Source organism: Nycticebus coucang, chromosome 1 (assembly GCF_027406575.1).
Source record: "Nycticebus coucang isolate mNycCou1 chromosome 1, mNycCou1.pri, whole genome shotgun sequence".
Classification (NCBI taxonomy): Eukaryota; Metazoa; Chordata; class Mammalia; order Primates; family Lorisidae; genus Nycticebus; species Nycticebus coucang.
In genome coordinates, this window is record NC_069780.1 from 6,945,305 (window position 1) to 6,972,356 (window position 27,052).

The 27,052-nt window shown below is 46.3% G+C and overlaps 1 protein-coding gene across 8 annotated transcripts in view; it reads left to right on the forward strand.

Moving 5' to 3' along the window:
- SHROOM3 (shroom family member 3) overlaps positions 1-27,052 on the forward strand; it is a 329,341-nt gene that overhangs the window by 242,450 nt on the left and 59,839 nt on the right. Inside the window, exon 1 of one of the 8 annotated variants that reach the window (XM_053588571.1) lies at positions 8,431-8,656. The exons of the other annotated variants lie outside the window; for them this stretch is intronic. The gene's annotated coding sequence lies outside the window, so the exon portion shown is untranslated. Of the gene's footprint in view, positions 1-8,430; positions 8,657-27,052 lie in introns of those variants that run through there. 8 annotated transcript variants of the gene reach the window in all.

The following is a 27,052-nucleotide window of genomic DNA, read 5'->3' on the forward strand; positions in this document are numbered from 1 at the left end:
GGTCTGTGCTCATTGCCACCTAGATCAATGTCTTTTTCAAAGAGTCAAATGCCCTTCACAGACCAAGAGCACTTCACCTTCTTCCGGAAGTTGCCGCCTCTAATATGAGGTGGCAGCTGTTAGGAGTTCACATCAACCCTGTTCAGAGCTTCAAGGTTGAAAAGGAAAAACACTTTCTCCAGCACAAACCAACCACAATCAGTTTGAAGCCCGCGAGGTTTTGTTTGAACTGCAGCTTGAACTGTGCCTTCCACAAGTGAATTTCCAAAGTGGATTTTCTTCTCTGAAATTTTGCTTGGTGACCAAAATTTAAATAAATACCATAAGTTGAAGACTTAACCATATTTCTCCGCTAAAATTAACATTCCTTCCCAAACATATGAATGCGATGTTAAGTGCTGGCTAACTGAGGAGCTAACACCGATTAGCATGCCTCCAGCCAGGCCCAGGCTTCACGTGAGTCTCACATCCCCTCTCCAGCAACTCTGTGGATTTGGATTCAATGTTTAGGTCCCATCTTATAGATGGGAAAACTGCTTCCTGGCGTAGGTGTGTGGGCAGCGCAAGGTCACGTGGAGAGTGCTGCAGCCAGGATTCAGTTTCCCTATTCTGCTTTCAGAGACTGCTCTCCCGACTGTGCTGCAGTGCTGGCCCCCCTGGGATAGAAGTCCACTTTGGGGGCAGGATCAAGGAGCCCAGCACCTTTAATTTGTTTAGTCTGTCCTCCACCTATGATGTGAACTCCTAACATGTCTAACTTCTTAGACATGCAGATGGGATCTTGACACTGCTGTAAAGGGTTTAGAGATTTCTCTTTGTCTAGGGGAGAGGCAAAGTCCATGTCCTGAACTCCTACCTCTCGGTCCACATCGTCCACATCCATGCCCCTTGCCCACACCCCATGGTGTTACTGCAGTTCTACAACTGGCCCCTGCTGTGTGGCATCTTCAAACTTTGTGCCCTGAACTAGTCCCTGCCAGCCCTCCCCCTCACCCAGTAAGCTCATGCTCATCATTCAAGATGCTCTCAGGCAGCTCCTAATGAGTAGGGCACTGGCCCCATTATGCCAGAGGTGGCGGGTTCAAACCCAGCCCCAGCCAAAACTGCAAAAAAAAAAAAAAAAGATGCTCTCAAACACCTCCTTCCCTGATGTAAGTATAAATATCCTCTCTTCTATTTGCTACCAACACGTAGAACTTTTCTTTTTTGAGACAGAGTCTCAACTCTGTTGCTTCTGGGCACTGCAACCTCAGGCTCCTGGGCTCAAGTGATCCTCCTGCCTCAGCCTCCTGAGTAGCTGGGACTACAGGAGCCTACTACAATGACTGGCTAATTTTTCTATTTTTAGTGGTGATGGGGTCTCACTCTTGCTGGGGCTGATCTCAAACTCTTGAGCTCTAGGGGTCCTCCCTCCTCAGCCTCCCAGAGTGCTGGGATTACAGGCATGAATGACCAAACCCGGCCAGCATATAGAACTATTAATCAAAATGCTCATAGCTATCATTTTTGAGCTCTCATGTGCCAGGCGCTGTTTGATTACTTTGCAAGTTTGCCGAGTACAAATCTTGAACCAACAGATAAGATTATGGGAAAAATGTACTTTTTTTTTTTTAAACTAGCCCTAATTTTATTTTGAGACCTCGGTCAGCTGGGAGACAGAAACTTACTGTCAGCCAGTTCAGAAACTCCGCTAGCTCTTGGGTTGCAGCTGATTGTGACAGGCTGAGGCAGAGTCCAGGCGTGTGCCTGCCTGTGGACCAGGGCCCACATACTCCTAAATCCCCACAACTCTCTGAAGCTTCCATCTTGCCCCACCTAGCACTTCTCATTCCCCCTCACTGTCCTTCTGACTCTCCTTGCCCTTCCTTTTTAGTCCTGGAAAGTTGTCATGTCTACTTGGGAGAAAACTCACACTGGTTGAGTATTCTTCTAAATCTTAGGCCTCATGCCCGCGTTCCTTTGTTCAGTGAGCTCTCTTGTTCTGCCTTGGTCCATGAGTGGCTCCAGCTGAGAGGAAAGACAGGGGCTACTGGGAAATTGAACGGCGTAAGGACAGTTAATAGCTCACTATTAGCCCTGCCCCAAGCTCACACACTCATGATTACCCATACAGTCTTCATGAAAACCTTCTGTGGGAGGTGTTATTAGTCTTATCTTACAGAGGAAAAAGTGAAGCTTAATGAGATCAACTGACCTTGCCCTCAGCGGGCAAGATCTTGCATTCAGTCCATGGCCTTGACCACCACACTCCTCTTATCCGTAGCACATGGGCGGTGGCTGAAACCATTGCCTTGGCTATCTGGGTTCTCTACACTATGAGCTGCTGGAAGTAGGGCTGGGGCCGCATCCGTTGTGATGTATCCCTCATGCCTGGCACGAAGGTTCTCTGTGGGTAGTGGTTGAACTGAAGTGGGTCAAGGTAAAGAAAGAAAGAAGAGGAGGAAAAAAATGGTGAATAAAAAAAATTATCTTAAAGCTATTCTGAAATTTCCTGAATTATATTCTGTCAAAAATATATAAGTGATATTAAAATTTTGATGGAAATCCCTTAATAATGTCTAGCACTAGACTCCTCACGTTATGCCGTCACATTATCCTAGGAATAGAAATTAATTCTTGTGACCAGAAAGGCTGTAACGTGATTGGTGACACCATAATAACAATCTAGGATTGTGGCTCTGCGCTTGTGGCTCAAGCGGCTAAGGCACCAGCCACATACACCAGAGCTGGCAGGTTCAAATCCAGCCTGGGCCTGCCAAACAACAATGACAATTACAACCAAAAAATAGCTGGGCGTTGTGGCGGGTGCCTGTAGTCCTAGCTACTTGGGAGGCTGAGGCAAGAGAATTGCTTAAGCCCAAGAGTTGGAGGTTGCTGTGAGCTGTGATACCACAGTACTCTACTCAGGGTGAAAAAGTGAGACTCTGTCTCAAAAAAAAAAAAATCGAGGATTGAGTGTGTGTGTGTGAGCAGTGACCACTGCAGTCCCTGGTCACTGTGGTCCTGGTCAATTTGGATATACTTTCTAGACATTGTCATCCAAGATGCTAGTGTTCTAAAAATATGTTACATTGTGGAATTTCATACCTTTCTATTAAAATTTTGTCTGGAAGCTCTTCTTTCATAAACACATTACATAACAAACACCATATTCATTGGATGTGCATACAGGTGAAGGGTAGAGGTTTTAGGCTGTGACATGCCCAAGATGTAATCAACAGTAGTTTTGTGGAATTTTTTTTTTTTTTTATTTCTTCATAATCATTTGTATACATTTGGGTCTTTTTCTCTTTTTCTTTTTTTTTAGAGCGAGAGTGTTTTACTTTGTTGCCCTCGGTAGAGTGCTGTCATAGCTCACAGCAACCTCCAGATTTTGGGCTTAGGTGATTCTCTTGCCTCAGCCTCCTGAGTAGCTGGGACTAAAGATGCCTGCCACAACCCCGGCTATTTTTTGTTACAGTTTGGCCAGGGCTGGTTTTGAACCTGCCACCCTCGGTATATATGGGGCCAGTGCCCTCTCACTGAGCCACAGGCGCTGCCCTTGTTTTTCTGAGACGGAGTGTCTGTCGCCCTGGCTAGAGTGCTGTGGCATCATCTTAGCTTACAGAAACCTCAAACTCCTGGGTTCCAGTGATCGTCTTGCCTCAGCCTCCCAAGTAGCTGGGATTACAAGCTCCTTCCACAATGCCTGGCTGGTTTTTTTTTCTTTCTGTTTTTAGTAGAGACGGGGTCTCACTCTTGTTCAGGCTGGTCTCAAACTCCTGAGCTCAGGTGACTCACCCACCTGTCTCCCAGAGTGCTAGGATTACAGGCGTGAGCCACCACACGAAGCCTACAAATGGAGCTTTAAAACAAGAGTCTTTAACAAAAATAAAACAAAACAAGTGTCTTTATTTGATGTTGTAGTGTGCACTACAGCACAGCATAAGTGATAAAGTTAATCATTTCCCCTCTCCAGCTCTCCAGGTAACTGACACGGCCAGCCTGGTGTGTGTTCTTCCTCGTTCACACATGTGTGTTCCAGCGTCTGTTGACATTTACGGCAGTTTGCTTTTCTTCTCATATTCTCTTACTGACCTCTCACCTGCCTTTGATCCGCAGCTAGTATCCCTCATTCTTGCCCTTTCCCTTCTTCTTTCCTTTTCTTTCTTCCCATTCTCTCTTTTTCATTTTCCACCCTTTTCTATTTCTCTGCATGTTAGCCTTGGAGTACTCAGGCTTTCAAGAAAGTGAATTCATCATCAAGAAGTGAGAGTTCATGTGGCGGGTGCCTGGAGTCCTGGCTACTCGGGAGGCTGAGGCAAGAGGATCACTTGGGCCCAAGAATGTGAGGTTGCTGTGAACTGTGATGCCATGGCACTTTACTAAGGGTGACATAGTGAGATTCTGTCTCAAAAAAAAAAAAAAAGAAGAAGAAGTGAGAATTCAGTCTGAGTTTCCAGTCTGAACTTTATTCTTGTGTGTGTTATACCTCAGCCAAGAAGGTTGAGGGAAAGGAGTAATTAGAAAGTAAAATATTCAGTTAATTAAAATTCATTTGACAGAAATACTTTAGAACCCAGGATGCTTTTTCAAATTATGAAAAACTTTATTACATACCAATTCAAAGAGTAAATTATACTTATTTAAAAATAAACTTCAAGCCCTATAGAAGTGTCTAATGGAAAGGTAAATTTTTATTTTATTTAATTTTTTATTTTTGCAGTTTTGGCCGGGGCCGGGCTTGAACCTGCCACCCCCTGTATATGGGGCCAGCGCCCTACTCCTTGAGCCACAGGCGCTGCCCAGTAAATTTTTATTTATCCCCATAATTCCTCTCCCTGGAATCCCACTCTCCAGGGATAGTTTAGTTTTTCCTTCCAGATGTTTTTCTGGACATTTATAAAACATACAAGGACTATTGTATGTACTGTGTATGTGACAGCAAATGGGAAGCTTCACCACTGGGTGATACTGCCATCCCTCCACGTCAGCATTTCTTTTTAAATGCTGCATGACACTCTTCACAATTAATTTAACTATTTTTTACACATTGAAAGCAACACTTAGGTTGCTTTCAATTTCCGGGATGCATTTTTAATCTTTCAACCAGGATGTCCCTAAAAGAATGCTATAACTTCGTAGTTCCTTTTTTTTTTTTTTTTTTTGTGGTTTTTGGCTGGGGTTGGGTTTGAACCCGCCACCTCCGGCATATGGGACCGGAGCCCTACTCCTTGAGCCACAGGGGCCGCCCAACTTCGTAGTTCCTTAATGATTCGGGTCTGCTGGCCTGAGTGACTGTAATGTAAACGGTGACCCCTATAACATCGGAGTATCCTTTGTCTACCACACTTCCAGGACAGCAAACACTTGCTGACCATCCTCACTCTCTGAAGCATCCTCCTTGGGTATCATTTGGCTCTTTCCCTCGCTCTGTTCTCCCCTAACCTTTTGTTTCTGTCTAAACCAGTGGTTTTTAATCTTTTTTACCTCATGGCACACTTGAACCTATAGTTAAACTTCCGCAGCACATTTAAAATTATGTCTGTCAAAAAAAAAAAAAAGTAAAAAAAGTACCATGGCCTTGACCTAGCTCACAGCAACCTCAACCTCAGCAACCTCAGACTCAGTGATCCTCCTGTCTGGAACTACAGGCGCCCAGTATAATGCCTGGCGAATTTTTTCATTTTTAAGAGAGATAGGGTCTGCTCTTATTCAGGCTGGTCTCAAACTCCTGAGCTCAAGCAATTTACCTGCCTCTGCCTTCCAGAGTGCTAGGATTATAGGCCTAAGCCACTGCGCCCGGCCAAAGGTGTCAGTGTTAAAAAGAAGAGCATAGATGAAGTAGGGAATTTATTTAATGGCTGTGGCAAATAAGAATCGATATTGTTATCATTATTTGGTAAAGGCTCTCATGTTTTAAATAATATTTTTCACACCAAAACATGCTTTAAGCTATAAATGTAATGATATGTGAATTGTATCTCCATTAGCATGTTAAAACAAGATATCATGACTTTAAACAAAAGATTACGTGTGCAAATTGCAGCACGCCCTAAGAGCAAGATGTGTACTATTTCCTTCCTATTTGTTATTTACTCACAAAATATTTTTAGCAAAAACTTTATTTTTTCACTGATATATTTAATTTCAATAAAGAGGAACGTGCCTTGGATTTCCAAGTGGTGCATCAAACTGGAAAGCAGTCTTGATACTGGAACTAAAGGGCAGTGTGACTTTTGCAGAGAACGTCTTCAGTAGTGGCTTGGCGTTTGTACATATACACTTGACATGTGTCACTATTTCCACGTCACTTATTGGTTATGCTTTGTGTAGGAAGGCACAGGCCATTTTGCAGAAGTAGAACTGAGACGCCTGTTGAGGGAACTTCCCTCAGATCACTGGCATAATTTTGTATTGCTGCTGAGATTTCTTCATTTAACATCTCACCTCTGATCAGTTGCTTTCTTTCCTTCTAAACCCATCTGACAATGCCTCTAAATTGCAGATGTAAGTCGAAAATACTTTTCTAGAACTTACGGTACAGGGGAAGTCCAGGGACTTCAGGTCATAGTGATGAATTTCACTATATAGTACAGGCTGTGTGGGAGGTAAGATTTGGCCCGAAGTGTGTTTTTAATCACCAGTTTCAACTGATGTTTCACACAGGGATGGAGGGATCTATTCCACCCTCATGAGATTTCACCTGACCCTGAGCACATAGAAAACAAGATAAAGAAGCAGCAGGAAAGGAGGTCTTATCTTTTCTGCCCACAATGCTCCTGGCTGAGTTCTCCACTTAATACTTCTTATTTCTCCAACATGCCGTGGCAGCAGCAGTGGCTTTCTAAACTGTAAGGGCTGAGCGGCACCTGTGGCTCAGTGAGCAGGATGCCGGCCCCATATACCAAGGGTGGAGGATTTGAACCCGCAGGCCAAACTGCAACAAAAATAGCCGGGCGTTGTGGCAGGCACCTGTAGTCCCAGCTACTGGGGAGGCTGAGGCAAGAGAATCAGCAAAGCCCAAGAGCTGGATGTTGCTGTGAGCTATGACACAGTGAGACTCCGTCTCTAAAAAAATAAATAAACTGTAAGGGCTGACCACTTCTTAAAGCTTAAGTTCTGGACAGCACCTCCCTCTCCCTAACACTAGGTTCCCACAGGACACAGGACAGACAACATGAAGCGCTCGCTTCCTATGCCTAGCAACAATGTTTGTCGTGCCTGGTGACTGCATGATAGGTGTGTATGTGTTTGAACATGCTTGTGACGCCATCTATAAAACAGAATACAATTTTAAGGGGGGGTACTATAATAACTTTATTTGATGGAGGGAGTCAGCTCCATGAAGATTTCTGTAAGAACGATTTCAAGGGCTGCCATAGCCAATGCTCTTGCCTTAGGCCAGGCTATACCTGACAACCGGCACAGCCAAGTAAAGGGAAGTGGTACCCAGAGTACCACCACTGAGGTTTCTAGTTCTGGCCTCGAGAGGCATTCTCTTATCTCTATTTATTGCCTTAAATATAGAACCTGGAAATGTAACAACAGGGTTGTTGCTTGAGTGAGGATAAAGCCAATTTAAATCGTTGCTTTTGTTTTAATCTCTAGAGATAATGTGTGAGAGCAATTAAGAGAGGTACTCTCCTTGGAGAAAATCTTACCTCCATTGAAAGAGGCTGAAGATCCTGTGAAAAAAGATAAAATTGAACACAGCACGGTCTAAGACTATTAACTAGGTGCATACATCATAAATGCAAAACAAATGCAAATGTATACATTGTCTGAAACCCTAAGTTGCAACGCTGCATAAAAACCTCAGGAAGGATCACAGTGGTAAGGACGGAAATGATCCCCTCTCCCACGTCTCGTCCCGGATGCTCCGGGAACGCGGGGCTGGAGGGGAGGCTGCTGTAGCGTTAGCCGGTCAGCACCTACCTGAATTCCCCGTTGACTTGCCCTGAAAAGAGGGTATACGGAGAAAAAGGATGGTTATTTTCTTTGTAATGTGAGCTTTTTTTTTTTTTTTAAGCTGTGAACTTTTTACCTTGCTTCATTCATGCTTCATTTGATCAATTACTAACTGTATAGCTCCGGAAAAGAGCGCGCGGGCGTCTTACAGATGTTTTGCTTGTGGATTCCTCTCCATTTTAAAACGGGGGTGCAGAGTAAATTAGATACCTTTGTAGCTGTGAGAGACAGTGAGACCCACGAGACGCGGGGGGCGTGTACGGGGTCCCCTTAGTGTCCCGAGGAGCGCTGGGCCGCGGCGGGGCGAGTGGGGCGCGACTCGTCCGCCCCCCAGCCGCTGGCAGACCTCAGGCGCCCTCCCTGCCATTGACATGCAAATCCGGCGGGGCGGCCAATCCCCGAGGCTTCCTGTGGGATTACCTGGTGGCGAGCGCGGCCCCGGGCGCTGCGCGGGGCGGGGCGGGCGACGGGCCCCGTGCGGAGGCGTGGTGACCGAGCGCCGCCACCCGCGCGTCCCCGCGTCGGATCGGGCCTCGCGCGGGATCGGCCGCCCGGAGCCGAGCGCCCCGGCCCCGCCCCGGCCCGGCGCGGCGGCTGGGGGCGCGGCCGAGCCGCCCATTGTTGAGCGCGGCGCGCCCGGCCGGCGATGCCCCGCGCCGCGTCCTCCGAGCGGCGGCGGCGGGGCTTGAACTTGGCGGCGGCGATGGTGAGTGCGCGGCGCGGGTCCGCTGGTCCGGCCGGCGGGGACCGCGAGGCCGCAGCTGCCGGGCAGGGGGCGGGCGGGCGCGCCCCCGAGCGTGTCTGTTTCCGTCTGGGCGGCGACGCCGGCTGCCCCGGGCTGGGGGACGCGTTCCCGGGGCCGGCTTTCCCAGTCGGCACCCCGCATGATGGGGTGGGGGTGGCGTGCTCCGAGGGGATCCCGACACTCCCAGGCCTTGGCTTTTTTTAAGGAGAGAGGCAGAAGCTGCCGCTCCAAGAGGAAAAAGACTATGGGCAGCAAGAAAACTTTTCGGAAGAAATCATCTGTGAAATATTTTAATTTTGATAAATTGCTGCCCACGAGGACCCCTACTGAGTTTACAACCCTTGCCTTTTTAAATTTCACTGGATTTTTTTCTGTAGGAAAGGCCCCGAACATGCTTTGAGGGGCACGCCTGCCCCCTACCTAACTTGCTCCGGATCTTTTTTAAAAAAGAAAAAAAATGTGTTCCATTGTCAGGCAGCAAAACTTAAACCATGAAAGAAATTATACCTGACCTTTGCTTTGTTTTGAGTTGCCAGGGGGGTAATGTTGTTTTGCTGGGCAGGCGTGGGGTTACACAGTTCCACCCAGGATCCTGTCCGGGCGGGGTATAACCCCCTTTTTCTCTCTGGTGCATTGCGGCCTTGCCTTTTTTTCCCCGATGCTGCCCTAGACTCCCTAAATGTCAGTGTTGTTACCGTGCACCTGTGTGCAGGGGGTGCTCTTGGCCTGGGAGCAGATGGGTGTCCGCAGGCACATCTTCTCCTTGGAGAGGTTTGCTCTAGGTGTCAGGGTGCAACCAAAGTCCTAGCTGTTCTGGAGCTACATTTCTCTGTGCGTTTCCTGTTTGTAATTAGTTCATTTTTAAAGGTGAGTGAAATTACCATTTCCATTTAAAAGCACCTTGGTCAGATACATGGCTAGATCTTTCCTTAAGTAATGTCACCCGAAGTTGACTTACATTTTAATTAATTCTGGTGGTTATTTTTGTCTTCTAAAGTATCTTTTGCCTGATTGTACAATTATGTGATCACTGCAGAAAAGGTGGAAGATGCAGAGAAAGAAATAAACAGTTATCCATAACAACAACACATATGCTTTGATTACTGAGGTATACTTTTCCACAGAAGCCTAGTCATTTGAAAACTTTGCACCCACAGAGTTTTGTTTTTGGTTTTTTTCCTTTTTCACTGTTAACAAACCTGGTCTAGGAACTAAAACTAGGAATTGACAAAAAGATAAATTTACTTAAAACAATGTTGTAACCAAAAATAACTTATTCACATTGTTCATGGGTTGGAACAGAATTTATTATGTCAATTTCTCTTGAATCAACTTCCCACATCTGCTCCTGGCAAATGGTTTCTGTTTGCATAGGCTGTTTTGTAAATACATCTCTCTACCATTAAGGCAAAGTGTCCAAACACACTGTCCTTCCCTGTGCTTGCAGCTTGGCCCAGAGAGTTAATATTTTTATTGGTTTCTACATCAGAACTTCCTCACCATACATTTGATAAAACCCTGGAGAAGGTTACCAAGGGATGTTGTAGAGAATTCACTTCCCTGGAGATTTTAAGAATAGGATAAACATCCATCTGCCTAGGATGGCTTCAGTTCTGTACTGTCTGGATAAAGGAAGACTAGGTCACCTCTCAGAACCTCCAAATTGAGGAATTCTAAACAAATACCCATCTTCAATGACCTGGGACCAAAGGAAACAAAGATTGCCAAAATACCTGAGCCAAGCATGAGGCAAAGCCCTGTTTTGGTTTATTTGAAACAAAGATACTCCTTTGGTGAGAAAGAGTTTGAATTCTTTTCTAGAATGTACCAGTCTTTTTCTAGTGTGGATACAAAATCGACAATAATTTAATTGCTTTCTTGGAAATCATAGGTTGAATACAGTATATATTCTGTGACTTAAAGTAAATGAATTAAATTTCATTTAATTCATGGGAATTAAAAGTTTTGGCTCAATGGTGGGCACGCAGGATGTAATCAACCTCTGGCTGAGGATGATGAGCCTGAGCCCCTTCTCCACTTTTAACCCAATGTTCCTTTTGCCATCCTGTTGTATATGTTAAATCTAGTTGAACTGTTTAAACATCAACATTGTACTTCCTCTTGTTTTCCATTTGCCTGTAGACCACCCCACAGCACTGTAACGAAAACCAAGTGTTTCTGTAAGTTCTACAGGGGGATGCTGCCCTGGACTGCAGCAGTGTGGCAGAGGTTTTGCTGGTAACTTCCAGAAGGTCAGGATTTCATGGGTTGCTGCTTCCTCTGCCCTCCTGTTTGACAGAAGTATCCTGTAATTCTAACCACTGCGTGACCTCAATTGCAGTGACACCTTCCCCCCTTCCCATAGTATCACTTGAACAGGAACTGCCACTCTCGTTCTTTCCTGCAGGATCACTGACAGGGACTCACTTTCTAGGAAAGGTCATGTCCAAAAGAAAATTGGGAAGTCAGAGCCTCCTGACTGGGCAGTGCTCACTGTGCTTGATGAGCAGCGCCTCCTCTTCAGCCTCTCCTACCTCCCAAAGAAGAGCTGGGAGCAGGAACAGTGGTCATTTCATGTGATTCAGCAAACATTTACTATGTGGGAGGCATCCCAGGAACTGCTGATGGGCTCCCTGCCCTCAGGGAACTCATTGTGTAAGATGCAATATAAAAACCCGTCCCTGAGCTGGTGCTATTCTGAGGGAGTAGAGGACTGGGATTAGGAACTTAAGTTTGTTGTAAAGTTAAACATCCACCAGCCTGTTGCCCAACATTTCCACACCTACGTATTTACCCAAGATGGATGAAAACAAACATCCACAAAAATGACTCGTAGAGGTTGTTCGTAGCAACCTTATTTATAGTTGCCAAGAACTGGAAACAACCTTACATGTATCAGCAGAAAAATAGATGGACTGTGGCATATCCATACAATGGAATATTACGCAGCAATCAACAGGAATGAGCTCTTTTTTGTTTGTTTGTTTTCTTTTTCTTTTTGAGACAGAGTCTCAGTTGCCCTGGGGTTGAGTGATGTGGTGTCACAGCTCACAACAACCTCAGACTCCTCTTGTTTCAGCCTCTGGAGTAGCTAAGGACTACAAGTGTCCGCTACACCACCTGGTTAATTTTTCTATTTTTAGTGGAGACGGGGTCTCGCTTTGCTCGGGCTGGTCTCAAACTCTTGAACTCAGGCAGTCCACCTGCTTTGATCTCCCAGAGTGTTGGGATTTCTTTCTCTCTCTCTTTTTTTTTTTTTTGCAGTTTTTGGCCGCGGCTGGGTTTGAACCCGCCACCTCTGGTATATGGGGCTGGCGCCTTACTCCTTTGAGCCACAGGCGCCGCCCCAGAGTACTGGTATTATAGGTGTGAGCCACCTTGCCCAGCCAGGAATGAACTCTTGGTACTCACAAAACCCCAGATAATCTTTTTTTTTTTTTTTTTAATTTGGCCAGGGCTGGGTTTGAACCCGCCACCTCCGGCATATGGGTCCGGCGCCCTACATGCTGAGCCACAGGGGCCGCCCAACCCCAGATAATCTTAAAATCATAATGTTAACGGAATGAAAACAGACAAAATGATCCATAGCAATTCTGTTTATGAAGTGCTAGAACAGGTAGAACTGTTCTCTCACAGCATCAGTCATTGGCCTCTCAGGGTCTATGAGGAGGGACTTGCTGGAGTGACAGAATGTTTTTCTGCCTTGTTTCCAATGACGGTTACATAGGTGCACACGATTATCCAACCCCACTGAACCGAACACCTCTGCATTGTATCGCGTGCAAAGCATTATCTCAATTAGAAGAAGAATATAAATTTTAGATTAGAAAAGGGTACACAGCCCACCTCTGCCTCTAGGTACATATTACCAAAGGCAAATTATTAAATGCCTTTGAGCCACAAAAAATTGGACAATAACAGAACATTTCCTTCATAGGGTTGTTTTGAGTATTTAGCTTGGTAAGAACTCAGTAAATGTCAGTTTTTATTTCCATGCACTATGATAAATAACTGACTTTCGTATTGATAATAAGAGTATTTATGGTTTTTTGTGAAATGCACCTCATTTATTTAAGGCTGCCAGGGATCACGTAACATATTAACTGGTGTTAGCATTACATGTATCTTCATTTTAATGGGTCATTTTTTTGAGGTAATAGGGAATTTAAAGTTCTTGCTTACCCGATTGAAATACTCCTGGGGCATGGCTTTGCCAGCGAAGGTAAATCCCAAAGAAAGGGGCTCACACTAGGGAATTTTTTTTCTTTTCTTTTGTGAGGACTAATTTATTTATTTTTTATTTTATTTTTGAGACAGAATCTCTGTCATCCTTGGTAGAGTACCATGGAGTCATAGCTCACAGCAACCTCAAACTCCTGTCTTAAGCAATTCTCTTGCCTCAGCCTCCCCAAGTAGCTGGGACTACAGGTGCCCATCACAATGCCTGGCTATTTTTAGAGATTGGGGTCTCGTTCTGGCTCAGGCTGGTCTCAAACCTGTGAGCTCAGGCAATCCCCCTGCCTCAGCCTCCCAAGTGCTGGGATTACAGGCATGAGCCACTGCGCCGGCCCTTTCGAGGACTAATTTAAATATAGTAGTCAAATGCTCACAGCATCTTCTGAGAATCCAGTGAAAGGTTTTCATGTTTTATCTTCCCAAAGATGTCAGTAGACAAACTCTTGTGATCTCTGTTCAAATTAATACTGTGGGGTTATTTTTTTTAAGGGAAAATTATATTACTTGAATTTTAAATAAAATACATTGGATGAAGTGGAAAATACAATAATTTTCTTTTCTTTTCTTTTCTTTTTTTGGTTGTAGCCATCATTGTTGTTTGGCCCGGGCTGGATTCGAACCTGCCAGCTCAGGTGTATGTGGCTGGCACCTTGGCCGCTTGAGCCACAGGCACTGAGCCTAATTTTTTTTTTTTGCAGTTTTTGGCTGGGACTGGGTTTGAACCCACCACCTCCGGCATATGGGGCCGGCGCCCTACCCATTTGAGCCACAGCCGCTGCCCCTACAATAATTTTCTTAATCTATTAAGTTTCAATTATTGAAGTTCAACAAAGCATTTGGGAAAATGTTACCTACTTGGCCAACTCCAAAAGAGGGATTTTATTGGGTTGGCTTAATTCATTCAGTAAACATTGATCGAACATTGGCTGGGAATGTATTGGCCTCTAGGAATTCAGTGATGAATCAGACAGTGCACACTCAGGGTTCGTGGACACTCGAGCTGCACGTGTGATGGTGTCCATATTTCTCAGAATTTTTTCAGAGAGCTCTGAGGCTAATCTCCCTTTATCTTGTTTGTTTGTGTTTTGTTCTTTGTTTTTAAAGCTGCCTACTCAGAGTGGAGGCTTAAAATGCTGGTTCTTTTCCATTGGTGATGTTTTCTTAGACATTTGTGTTTCTTGCTAAGATTTTCTCTTGTTATTTCTTACTAAAAATAACAAGATGGTCTTATATGAAGGCAGTTGGGTGTGGCAGAAAGGTCATCGTCGACTATGGACACAGAACGACCTAGGTTTGAATAATCTGAGCTCCGTCTTCTAGTAAGTGATAGGGGAGTCCTTTCAGGCCTTTTCCTTATTTGCAGAAAGGTGATAATAATAACACCTTGAGAGAAGTATTAATACTTATCAGGTCAAGGCTGTTAGAAGGATTAAATGACAACATACATGTAAAAGTAACTAGCCTGGCTGGGGGGTGTTAATTACTAAGTTTATCGAGCACTTACTGAGAGTCCTCACTGTCTGCAGCTTCTCACTGACTGGCTCCCTGAGGAAGGCACTATTACTTTCCCCTTTTGAAGGTAAGGAAACCAAAATACATAAGAAATCGAACAGCTTGGGGAGGAAATGAAGGTGCCATGGTTAGAACCCAGGACCATCCTGCATCTTTATTAATTATCCTTGTCTTTTAAGTAAAATTATTTTAACACCAGTCTGTGGTATTAGTGTCAATGCTATGGCCACATGAAAATGAGCACTGTTGGGGGTGGGGGAGAAATAGTTGATTTGCTGTATCCCTACATGGTAACGGGTCCACTACCTTGTTGCTGGCTGGCAGGGAGGGGTGGGGAGAAGACTTGTAAGAAAGACACTAATGAGCATATTAAGTTCTTCTCTCACCCCCTTAAAAACCCACCTGTCAGGTGTCCCTCTCTGACACTCCCCTCCACCCCTTACCCCCAGTGGCCAAGTGCGGTGGCTCACACCTGTAATCTTAGCACTTTTGGGAGGCCCATGTGGGAAGATAACTTGAGGCCAGAACTTCCAGACCAGCCTGAGCAAGACCCCATCTCTACTAAAAATAGAAAACTTAGTAGGGCATTGTGACAGGTGACTGTAGTCCCAACTACTTGGGAGGCTGAGGTGGGAGGGTCACTTGAGCCCAGGAGTTTGAGTTTGCTGTGAGCTATGATGCTACCGCACTCTAGCCCCTGGTGACAGAATGGCAACCTGTTCCCCTCACCCCCAAAAGAAGAAGAAGTAAGTAGATTAACTTGTGAACAAAATGTTTGGAAAACCAAGTCTGCCTGTTAGGATTTGACCTGGACTTCGTGAGGTCCCTGTAGGGATTGATGTAGATGCAATCTTTTCTTGGTCTCTGAAAGAAAGGCAAGGGGAAGGCGCCTTAGAGGTCGTTCTGCTAAGAGGAAAAGTCTACTGTTGACCCAGGGCATCTTGTATACCCCATTTCCATCAGCGTTTCCTCAACTGCTAGATTCTGGAGAGCCTTGAGCCAAAACCTTAACTAAAAATAAGTCCTAAGTGCAGGGTGAGAACCTCAGGGATTTTTTTTTTTTTTTTTTTTGAGACAGAGTCTCACTTTGTCGCCCTCAAACTCTTGGGCTTAAGCGATTCTCTTGCCTCAGCCTCCCAAGTAGCTGAGACTACAGGCGCCCGCCACAACGCCTGGCTATTTTTTGGTTGTAGTTTGGCAGGCTCAGGCTGGATTCGAACGTGCCAGCTCTGGTGCCCTAGCCGCTGAGCTACAACCCCAGGGATTGAATGAAGGGGTTAGTGTGACTTAAAAGTCAAACTGGCAGGTTTATTAAAATAATGCATAGGTGCCCGTGGGGGGATGAAGTTAAATGAGAACAGCATGTGGACACTAGGCCCTGTTTAAATAGGAGCCTTCTCACTTAATTCGCCCTTCCCTGAGTCCCGGTGTTGTGCTCTGGATTACTCTCTCTCCTTAAGCCTCTCCTTTACAGGGCAGGGTTAGCTAGAGAGCCACTTCCTCAGCCACCCGAGTGATGCCAGGCCGGTCTATTTCCAGATCCACCTGGGAAGCGCTTCAGCCTGCAGAGGTGGTACCTCTGGAGACACCAGGCTGAGAAACCCCTTTGTGAAGCGTTGCTGTGTGTGAAGGAATGCCACTGTGTGCCCATTCTGTTCATCCGATCAGCCATATCATTTCAGGGCAGATTGTTGGCAGGTGAAAGTGTCAGGGCTCTGCTCCCTGAGTGGGAGAAGCTCTCAGCTCCCTGATTGTCCCTGGCACCCTGGAGGCCTGTTCAGGCCATTCTGCTGTGCACAGACTCCACTGTGGTCTTGTGGCCTAACTCCTAATAGATGTGCATGGCTGAAGTCAGGAGAATTGCAGGACTGTCCCTTAGGTCCTTCACAGCTTCTTCCCCATCACTCCCAGCCCCTGGCCCTCTAACATAAGCCTTTTGTGTTGGTTGCTGTGGTTACCTCCTTACCACCAGCAGCTGGAATGTGGCCCTGAGAGGAGGCTGCCTCCCCACCGGGCCAGGGTTGGCTGGGGAGGCCGCTGATTCGCAGCTGGATTTGTGAAAAGGGTTGTGGTCCAGTGCTGCCTCTTTGTCATGCGTTCTGTGCCTTTCCCAGGCTCTGCGTGTCAGGGTTGCTTTGGCACGGGAGATATGGGGCTGGTGGACAGCTCCTGTGCTCTGCTGGCCTGGTCTGACTGTTCATGATCGGCCCAACTCCTGCCTGGGGCCCAGTCCATCCACGGACACACAGCCACACTTAATTCCTAGACAGAAGGGACTGCCCTTTTCAGTCACTTAAAAGTGGTTAAGGTTTTTGTCGGGGAGGAATTGGTATTAAAAGCAGGTTTTCACATCCAGACTAGAAGACCAGGCGGGTACTGGACGTGAGGTTCAAGATGAGAACAAAACTAGTTGAGAGCTGGTCTTGAAGTATGTCTTGAGCTGTTTGGTGGCTTCTTAAATTTCTTCTGGTTTGGGGTCCAGTTGGTACCAGAGTTGAGACAGAACTTGGAGTACAGGTGGATATTAAGCAGCCCAGTGGTGAGGGTGACAGAGGTACAGTAGCGACCAGTAGGAGCCACCAAATCAACACTGCTGAGGAGTATCATTCTGGAAAATTGTTGTGTTCTTCCTGGGACAAGGCAAATCTGTTTCTAGAGATCTACAGTTCTGTATTTGACTAAGCCCTTACCTGATGTAATTGTGGTCAGTGGCAGTTAAGGGTACACTTTGGAGCCTTACAATGTGTTGGAGCCTAGCTTACCACTTCATTTGTGATTTTGACTAAGTTATTTAAATTATCTGTGCCTCAGTTTCCTTTTCTGTGAAACAGACATTTCATAGAGTTGCTATGAAGATTAAATTTGTTGTATAAAAATACTTTGTAAACTGTACAACCCAACATCAGTGCCAATTGTAATATTCTTATTTTATTTATTTATTTTTGAGACAGAATCTCATTCTGTTGCCCAGGCTAGAGTGTCATGGTATCAGCTCTTGGCACCCTCAAACTCGTAGGCTCGAGCTTCCTGAGTAGCTGGGACGATAGGTACCTGCCACTACATCCTGCTCCTTTTTTCTGTTTTTAGTAGAGATGGGGTCTTACTCTTGCTCAGGCTGGTCTCAAACTCCTGAGCTCCAGTAATCCTCCCACCTCGGCCTTCCAAAGTGCTAGGATTACAGGCGGGAGCCACTGCACCTGGCCCCAGTTGTAATATTTTTTCTTTTTCTTTTTTTGCAGTTTTTGGCTGGGGCTGGGTTTGAACCCGCCATCTCCAGTATATGGGGCTGGTGCCCTACTCCTTTGAGCCACAGGCACAGCCCTGTAATATTTTTTCAAATCATGTTTTAAGAATGCCACGCTAGGCTTGGCGCCCATAGCACAGTGGTTTCGGTGCCAGCCACATACACCAGTTGGCGGGTTCAAACCCGGCCCAGGCCAGCTAACCAACAATGACAACTGCAACAAAAAATAGCCAGGCGTTGTGGTGGGTGCCTGTAGTCACAGCTGCTTGGGAGGCTGAGGCAAGAGAATTGTTTAAGCCCAAGGGTTTGAAGTTGCTGTGAGCTGTGACGCCACGGCATTCTACCAAAGGCGACGTAGTGAGACTTTGTCTCAAATAAATAAATAAGTAAATAAAATAAAAATAAAAGACAATGACAAAAAAAAAAACCAACGTTAAAAAAAAAAAAAAAGAGGACGGTGCCTGTGGCTCAGTCGGTAAGGCGCCGGCCCCATATACCGAGGGTGGCGTGTTCAAACCCGGCCCCGGCTGAACTGCAACCAAAAAATAGCTGGGCGTTTTGGCGGGCGCCTGTAGTCCCAGCTACTCGGGAAGCTGAGGCAAGAGAATCGCTTAAGCCCAGGAGTTGGAGGTTGCTGTGAGCTGTGTGATGCCACAGCACTCTACCGAGGGCCATAAAGTGAGACTCTGTCTCTACAAAAAAAAAAAAAAAAAAAAAAGAATGCCACGCTAAACCAAAGACATAGATTTTATCAGTCCTACTTTGTAATATATTTGTCAGGAGTCCAGAATTTCCCTGGAGAGGACGCGATAGCGTTGGAATGAGTAGGGGCATAGAGGATGAAGAAAAAAATCTATTATACTGTCCCGTAATAACCAAAGGAAAGGCAAAATGATGGGGCTAAGTGGGAATTCAGCCCAAGGGACCATAGTGACAAGCATCTTGCTTACATCTCCTGTGACCTGAGACCGTGACTTGTTTACAGGTGCTGTATTTGGTACCTTGCCTTCCACATAAATCGTACTTCCAAAGAATATAAGTATCAGCTGGAGAAATCTGGGGAACCAGAGTCCAGACCTTCTTTGGGTGATAGCAAAGGTTGAAACATTTGAGTTTGAGATTTGCAGGCATTTAAATAGCATAGAATGTCTATTATCTACCCCCAAAAGCAGAATGAATCTTGGATCTTGTGGACACAAATGCAGTTGGCACAAGCTTTTAAAAAAGTGCATGTGAGCTTGTTTTTAAGACCCCATAATCCTCTTGGGTGAAGTCAGGATTAGGCCCTCCTCACAAACAAGGCGGTGAGTTCATTTTTGCTAAGATTTCTCAGCTGATGCCAAATTTAGCAAGGGATCTATTTTCTCCCAATGAATGACAATCGCCATTTACATTTTTAATATTCATCCTCTTCTCTAGGCTGGCCTAGGGCTAGAGCAACTTATTTGCATGTAGATGGGAGAGAGAAACATTGGTCCCTACAGATGACATTTGAAACTGAGGGACCTTCCTGAGTCCTCGGAGTCCCTCTGTGTTGTCCAGCTTCCAGGAAGGGAGGGTCTCTCACCGCAGAGCCTGGGATGGGAAGGACTCAGGCGGAAGAAAACCGGGCCCCAACACGTTATGTTTTTTAAACAGCCGTGAAGGTACATTCACTGACATGCCGTCCCTGCCTGGTGTCTAGACTCCTGGTGGTGAGAGGCAGCCTGCAGATGACAACTCTAGCTTAATTCTGTTATCCTTGACCTTGAAGAACAATTTCTTTACCAGTCCCTGGGTCCTCTGTGCTCGTCTATTCCTAAGGACCCCAAGTAATGCCCTTGATTTCTATTTCCTACCTGCAAAGAAACCTCCTTTTTGGAGTTAAGTACTATTTGTGTCCCTTCCCAAATGCTTTGGACATTTAGAGTTACCCTTTTTAAGGAATTAAAGAACTCATCACAATGCCACCATCCCATCAGACTCCTGTGGTGACTTCCCACACCTCTCTCAGTTAGACCGAGGCGATTGAATGATAATCAATGGTTATTATGGTGGTTATTACGCTGCAAGGCAGGGGAAACTCTGTCCCCTTTTGCAGACGAGGTCCTAAGGCTCAGAAAGAATAGTGGCCAAGAAGGGACAGAGCTTGGACTGCAGCCCAGGTGGGTCTGGCTCCAGGTGGGGTCTTGTCAACAAACCTGGAAGTCAGAACCTTTCCCTCCACACAGATTCCGACGTGGAGCACGTGCAGAAGTGCCGCCGCTTGTTGGTGCAGGCACTCAGGTTATGTCTGCTCCCTCACGAGTTGCCATTTGTGCCCTTTTTCCACCTTGGTTCACTGACCATTAAAGATAAAAGGGCCAGTCAGCTCATCAGTGCCAGCCTCCTCATTTTATATACAAGAATATTCTGGTGAGTTGCCCACAGCCATGCAGAGGGCCTGGTGCAGGGGTCCTGGCTGTGGGGCCAGTCCTGTTTCCGATTAAAATAGAGCGTGTGTACATGGACGTTTGGGGGCTTCTCCTTAACCGTGCACAGGCCTGTTTCTAATGCTTTCTGGAAATAAGGGAGAATGGATTACCAAATCTCTTTTCCTGTTTTTCTTTTCTTTTTTTTTTTTTTTTTAAACATTGGGCTAGTGAATGTAATCGTTTCCTGTTTTTCTTCTATCATGTTGCTGCTTGTTTCTTCTTCTTTTTTTTTTTTTGTTGTTGTTGCAGTTTTGTTTTTTTTTTCTGGGACCAGGTTTGAACCTGCCACCTCCAGTATATGGGGCTGGTGCCCTACTCCCTTGAGCCACAGGCGCCACCCTCGTTTCTTCTTTCTTGCTCCTGACCACAAGTAGATCCTTTCCTGAGTGCTTTTAGGAATGGATTCTGCACCACGTAGCATGGTCTAGGACAGGTGTGTCAGAGGAATTTGGACTGAGATGTGCTCTATTGGGTCCCTACCTTCCCCCTCTGTAAGAACCCTGGGATGCAGATTGCTAGCCCTTTGCCGTGTCTGCCCAGGGTCTGGGCACTGGTTGAGTTACATCCCCTTCGCCCCTCTCTCCTTGTCCCAGCAGATCAACAGCACACTGATGTGGTCCAGGCAGAATGTCAGCAACAGAGCACCACCCTGGGAAGACAGCCAACTCCATGGGGAGTTGGTAGACAGTGACAGGGAACCCACCTGGAGGCTCTGATGTCCACTCAGAGTGTACTTATCACAAATACTGGATACCATCTCTGGGAGGAGAACCATGATGGGCCAAGGAAGAAAAGAGAAACCCAAATAAGATCAAGACTATTGCGTCATGGTTAAGAGCGCAGTATTTGTCATCAGCCGTGACTAGATTCAAATTAGTTTTTCACCTGAGCTTGGACAACTTCCTCCGAGTCTTGGTTTCCTCATCTGTAAAGTAGGGTTGTAATAGCTTAAAGGTGGTTGTCTTTGAGATTGGTTGTGAAGATTGTAAGAGGCTAAGCAGGTAATAGCCTAGTATCCAGCCTGACTCAGAGCCTTCCAGAAATAATTGTAACTTGGGGACTGCTGCTTTGATACCTGCACTCCCTGAGACGTAGGACTGTGTGAGAGACTGAGAGAAAGCAGAAGGTGGCCAGCTGCCTGCTGTCTTCTGGTCTCCTAGAGTCTCTTTGCCCACGCTTACCATGGTTTGTAAGTATATATTTATTCCGTCAACTTTGCCTGTATTCCCATTAATTTATAATTTCACAGAGGGAGGGATCTTGTCTGGTTTTGACACTATTGTAAGTCCAATGCCTAATCCAGTGGGTGGCCCACGGTTGGGCCCTGATGATTGTTGATTGAATGAGTGGATGATTGGGCTGGGTGTAGAAGTGGCCACTTTCTTGGTCTCAGCATGAAACATCTATCTTAATATGCTTTGCATCATTTCAGCAATGTGACTGGTGTTAGAAAGTTCTTCTAAGGGCAGGAATGTGGTCTGAGTATCACTGGTGGGGGCCCATCAGTTCTGTAGATCTAGGGACAATTGGGCCCCAGAGAGAGGGGTCCCTCTGAATTTCAATAACTTTCTACTTTCTTTTTCTGAAGCTTTCCCTTTAAAGAAACTTTTGGTATTAAACGTTTGCCACCGATGTCAGTGGACTTTTAGGATTGTAGAAGCCAAAGACAGTACAAAACAAGAGAGTGTAACTATTAGGGACCCTAATGTGCCTAGTGTGCCCGCTTGGAAGGCCTGACCTCAAGCCAGTAACTGTCTGTCTAGGAGGCTGTCTCTCCATCTGTTAAATGAGGGTAAATAATACTTGCTTTACTTGCCCTTTAGGATTACTGAGGGCCAGATAGAACAACGTGTGGGAAAGAGCTTTACAAGCTGTGACATCTGACAGTAGAGTAAGGAATTATGGCTCCCTGCAGAGATTTGCACAGTTGCTTGGGGACTCTAGCCTGTTACCATCGGCTAATGAGACAGAGAGGATAGGGAAAGAAAGGCCTAGACTAAATTTTCTCAGGAGGAATTCAGCTTCCTCTGCTGATCCTGGTTTCCCAGAAACCTCCCTCCAGCGAGGACGAGAGCAGTGTGCAGCCTTCCCGTCACTGCGTGTGCTGTCAGGATAGGCACACCCACTTCTATTTCCTAGGAAATATATATATATATATTTTTTTAGAGACAGAGTCTCACTTTATCGCCTTCAGTAGAGTGCCGTGGCGTCACACAGCTCACAGCAACCTCCAACTCCTGGGCTTAGGTGATTCTCCTGCCTCAACCTCCTGAGTTGTTGGGACCACAGGCACCTGCCACAGTGCCCAGCTATTTTTTTTGTTGCAGTTTGGCCAGGGCCGGGTTTGAACCCGCCACCCTCGGTATATGGGGCTGAGGCACTGAGGCACATGCGCCACCCACCTAGGAAAGATTTTTATCTTTAAAAATATAGAGAAATTTGACTCCTAGACTCAATCTAGTTAGGGAAAAAAACAAGACTAATTTGCTTTTTCTCTGATAATTAAAACAATAAATGTTAACTGTAAATAATTTGTATACTGAAAAAGAAGAAGAATCTCACGCACAATCCTATCTCCCAGTAGTAGCATTTTGGTATATTTTCTGGTCTTTGTTTTCACAACTATCTTTCGGTCACTTACAATAACAGAAGGACAATGTGGGGGAAATGACAGGTATGTGTGGTCTGGAAGGTGGCTAACTCCCTAAGAGAAGAAGTCACTCAAGTCCAGTGGTTGGAGGAGGAACTCACGAGGTGTGCACTGGAGGGGGCGGGGCCTTCAGCTACGTCTTACTACTTTGTAATTTTCTTTTTCTGTAAAATGAAGATCATAATTGCCTCAAATGATAAGAAGACTAACTGAATTACTGTTTTTATTATATATTTTTATTTTTTTGAGACAGTCTCATTTTGTTGCCCTGGGTAGAGTGCTGTGGGCTCACAGCTCACAGCAACCTCAAACTCTTGGGCTTAAGCAGTTCTCTTATCTCAGCCTCCCAAGTAATGGGGACTATAGGTGCCCACCACCACGCCTGGCTATTTTTTTGTTGTAGTTGTCATTGTTGTTTGGCAAGCCTAGGCCAGGTTCAAACCCACCAGCTCTGGTTTATGTGGCCGGCGCCCTAACTATTGAGCTATGGACGCCAAGGCTTACTGTTTTTATTTTTAATATATACATTTTTGAGACAGAGTCTAATTTTCTTTTTCTTTTTCTTTTTTTGAGACAGAGTTTTACTTCGTCGTCCTCGGTAGAGTGCCATGGTGTCACAGCTCACAGCAACCTCCAACTCTTGGGCTTAAGTGATTCTCTTGCCTCAGCCTACCTAGTAGCTAGGACTGCAGGCGCCCTCCACAATACCCGGCTATTTTTAGACATGAGGTCTTGCTCTGGCTCAGGCTGGTCTCGAACTTATGAGCTCAGGCAATCCTTGGCCTCCCAGAGTATTAGGATTATAGGCGTGAGCTACCACAGCCGGCCAATAGAGTCTCATTTTGTTGCCCTGGGTAGAGTGCTGTGACATCATAGCTCACAGCAACCTCAAAATCTTAGGCTTAAGAGATCCTCTTGCCTCAGCCTGCCAAGTAACTGGGACTACAGGTCCTCACCACAATACCTGGCTATTTTTTAGAGATGGTGTCTCACTTCTCCTCAGGTTGGTCTTAAACTCCTGAGCTCTGGCAATCCACCCGCCTTCATCTCCCAGAGTGCTGGGATTATAGGCATGAGCCACCACACCCAGGCTGAATTACTGTTTTTAAAGTATGGTATTTGGTACAGCCATGCCCAGTAAATGTAAGTTTCCGTTCAATTAGTAAGAGATTAACATTTGTTGCCAGGCGCTGTTCTGTCCATTCATTCAGGCCTCATGACTGCCCTTTGATGTAGTTTCCACTGTTACACCTTTTTATAGAGGGGCAAACTGAGGCACGAGAGGTTTAGTGAACTGTTCAAAGTCAAACACCTACGAGGTGGCAGAGCCAGAATAGGAACCCGAGCAGCTGGCTCCAGAATCCACATTGTCTGTGTACATTTTATAGCCTGCCAGTTAGCAGAGCAATTTTAAGATCTTGGCTCTGGGTGTTTGTAGCTAGGAACACAGTTCTGTGCCCTTGTGAGTGCCCTTGGTCTCCTTATGCACGTACCCTGAGCCAGCCATGTCAGGGGTGGTGGGGCTGAAGTCGCAAATAAACCTGAAGCAGATTAATATTTATCAGGTACGTTGAAGATTTGCCTAGTCATTTGGCTTTTCCCTGTATCTGCTCTTTCCCTTCTTTGTGCAGGGTTGACACAGAGGTCATCAGCTAAGACCTAGAGATAGTTAAGCTTATTGTTTCAGAAGAACCAGAAGTGTGCTGAGTGCCATTGGCATACACAGTACTCCTGGATCTGTCTGGGAAGTTTCCGGGGAAATCAAGTGAGAAAAAGCCAGGAGGTGCCCACGGACACGGGATTTTTGTTTTTGTTTTTTTGAGACAGGGTTTTGCTTTTCACCTCAGCTGAGTGCAGTGACGTCATCATAGCTCACAGCAACCCCAACCTCTTGGGCTCAAGTAATCCTTGTGCCTCAGCCTCCCAGGTAGCTGGAACAAAAAGCATGTGCCACTCTGCCTGGTTAATTTCTCAACTTTTTATGGACCCCAAGCTGGTCTCAAGTGATCCTCCCGCCTTGACCTGCCAAACTGCTAGGATTCCAGGTGTGAGTCCCCATGCTCAGCCGTACCGTGGGTTTGAGACCTGCATAGCTGACGGGTTGCATGTGGCCCTCCCATAATAACCTAAGCTGCTAGACTGGGGTGGGTGAGCAGAAAGACAGAAGCCACGTTTGTACAAGTAGATTGCAGGCTTCTGTCAAAAGTGCTAGATTGGATACAGGGCTGAGGGGGTGAAGAGGGAGCTTCCTAGATGATAACTAATGATTTAAAAGGGAAAAAAAGGGAGCATTAAAGGGACAGTGACCCAAAAGGTGAAGTCTTAAATGCTTAGGTAGCAAAAGGTCAGTAACAGGAACAAAGGGCCTTAAAAAGGAGGCCATTCACTGAATGTCTGTGCAGCCTTTGCTAAGTGGGCAGTCACCAGAAAATGAAGAGCACCTATTTTTGGCTGAGAACAGACATCCAAAGATATCAGTTCTTAAAAATCTTCATCCAGACACTGAAGAAGGCCTGGGGAAAGAGGATGACAGGGTAGAGATGTGATAATAAGGCCAGTTTCATGCAAGAAGGACATGGAGCAAAATCAAAAGAAAACAAACTCAGAAAACCAAGAGCAGGGTGGCGCCTGTGGCTCAGTGAGTAGGGTGCCGGTCCCATATACTGGAGGTGGCGGGTTCAAACCTGGCCCCAGCCAAAAACTGCAAAAAAAAAAAAAAGAAGAAGAAGAAAACCAAGAGCATGGGTTTTAGTAAGGCAAATTATCATGAAAAGAAGTACACACACATACACAGTATAGATCCAAAGGAATTTCTCCAGAGGACAAACTTAGCCCTGTAAAATGTACCCTGTCACTTAATCACAAAAAGCATTCTGATCATTTCCAACCATGAGAGAATGCGATGGCAGAGCTGGGCCAGCTGTTTGTCAGAGGGCTGGGCTGTCTCCCAACACTGGTCCTGCCGGTCCTGAGAAAGCTTGCCACTGATGAGCTCCACCAAAAATTAGGGCTGAATTCCACTTGACGAAATGGCGAAATGGACTCAGACCCTTACCTAGAGAATGACAAGACCCCACAACCCCCAGATGTGTACCGTGAGTGTGGAGATGCCTGTAAGGGTTCAGGGATGCAGAGCTCTGTTCTGGGTGCTCTTGTACAGTTACTCCCTTTACAGCTCCTTGATTCTCCAACCAACATGTCCTGTGTGCTCCCCACAACCCCCCACTGTGCTGGGCCCTTACGTGTAGAGCAGTTTGAAAAAGCAATGCTGAAGAAAAGCCAGATGTGACGGGGCGAAGTGGCTCACCCCTGTAATCCCAGCATCCTCGGGGGCCAAGGCGGGAGGATCCCTTGAACTCAGGAATTGGAGACCAGCCTGAGCAAGAGTTGAGACCCTGTGTCTACTAAAAATAGAAAAATTAGCTGGGCATCATGGCAGGTGCCTGTAGTCCCAGCTACTCGGGAGGCTGAGGCAGGAGGATCCCTCAAACCCAAGAGTTTGAGGTTGCTATGAGCTATGACGCTATGGCACTCTATCAAGGGAACAGACTGAGACTTTGTCACACATACAAAAAAAGAAAAGCCAGATGTGGACCTGACCTGGCTGAGCCCACCTCCAAGATGAGGCAGGCCAGACTCAGGTGAGCTGCACAGCGACAGTGTGAGGAGGGGAAAGACCAGGTGCCAAGAAAGGACATTGGCATTAGACAAGGTGAGGTGAGGACTGGAAGACTGAGTCAGCCAAGTCGGGCACTGGGAAAATGGATATTCCTGGCGGAGAGAAGAGCATGTGGAAAGCAGAGAGTTTGAGGGCCCTGGGGAGGGTGGGAGGTTAGGGCACAGGGGCAGGGGGAGGCTGGGGATGGGCGGGAGCTGCTGCACCACTCGTCACTCGAAGCCTCGGCAGGTCAAGGCCAGGAATTTGGATGTTATCCACAGTCCACAGGGCAGGGAATGACATTCCATTTACATTTTCTAGAAGGTTGTGCTGGCTGCAGGGTAGACTCTGGATTAGAGGGGATGGAAGTGGCTGGGGGTGGGGGGAGTGGGCAGCAAGAAAGCTGATCCCTGCTGGTTGAAACCCAGCAGAAAAGGATGAAATGGCTGAGTCTAATCCGCAAAACCCAGCACGCCCCTGGGGTTCCTCCACCCCACCGTCCACTTAAAAGGACAAAACCGAAAAATTTAAACTCAGCAGAAACCAGGAACTGGAGGGACGTCGGCTCCCCGTCCACAGGCTCATCTCCTACATCCCTCCTCCA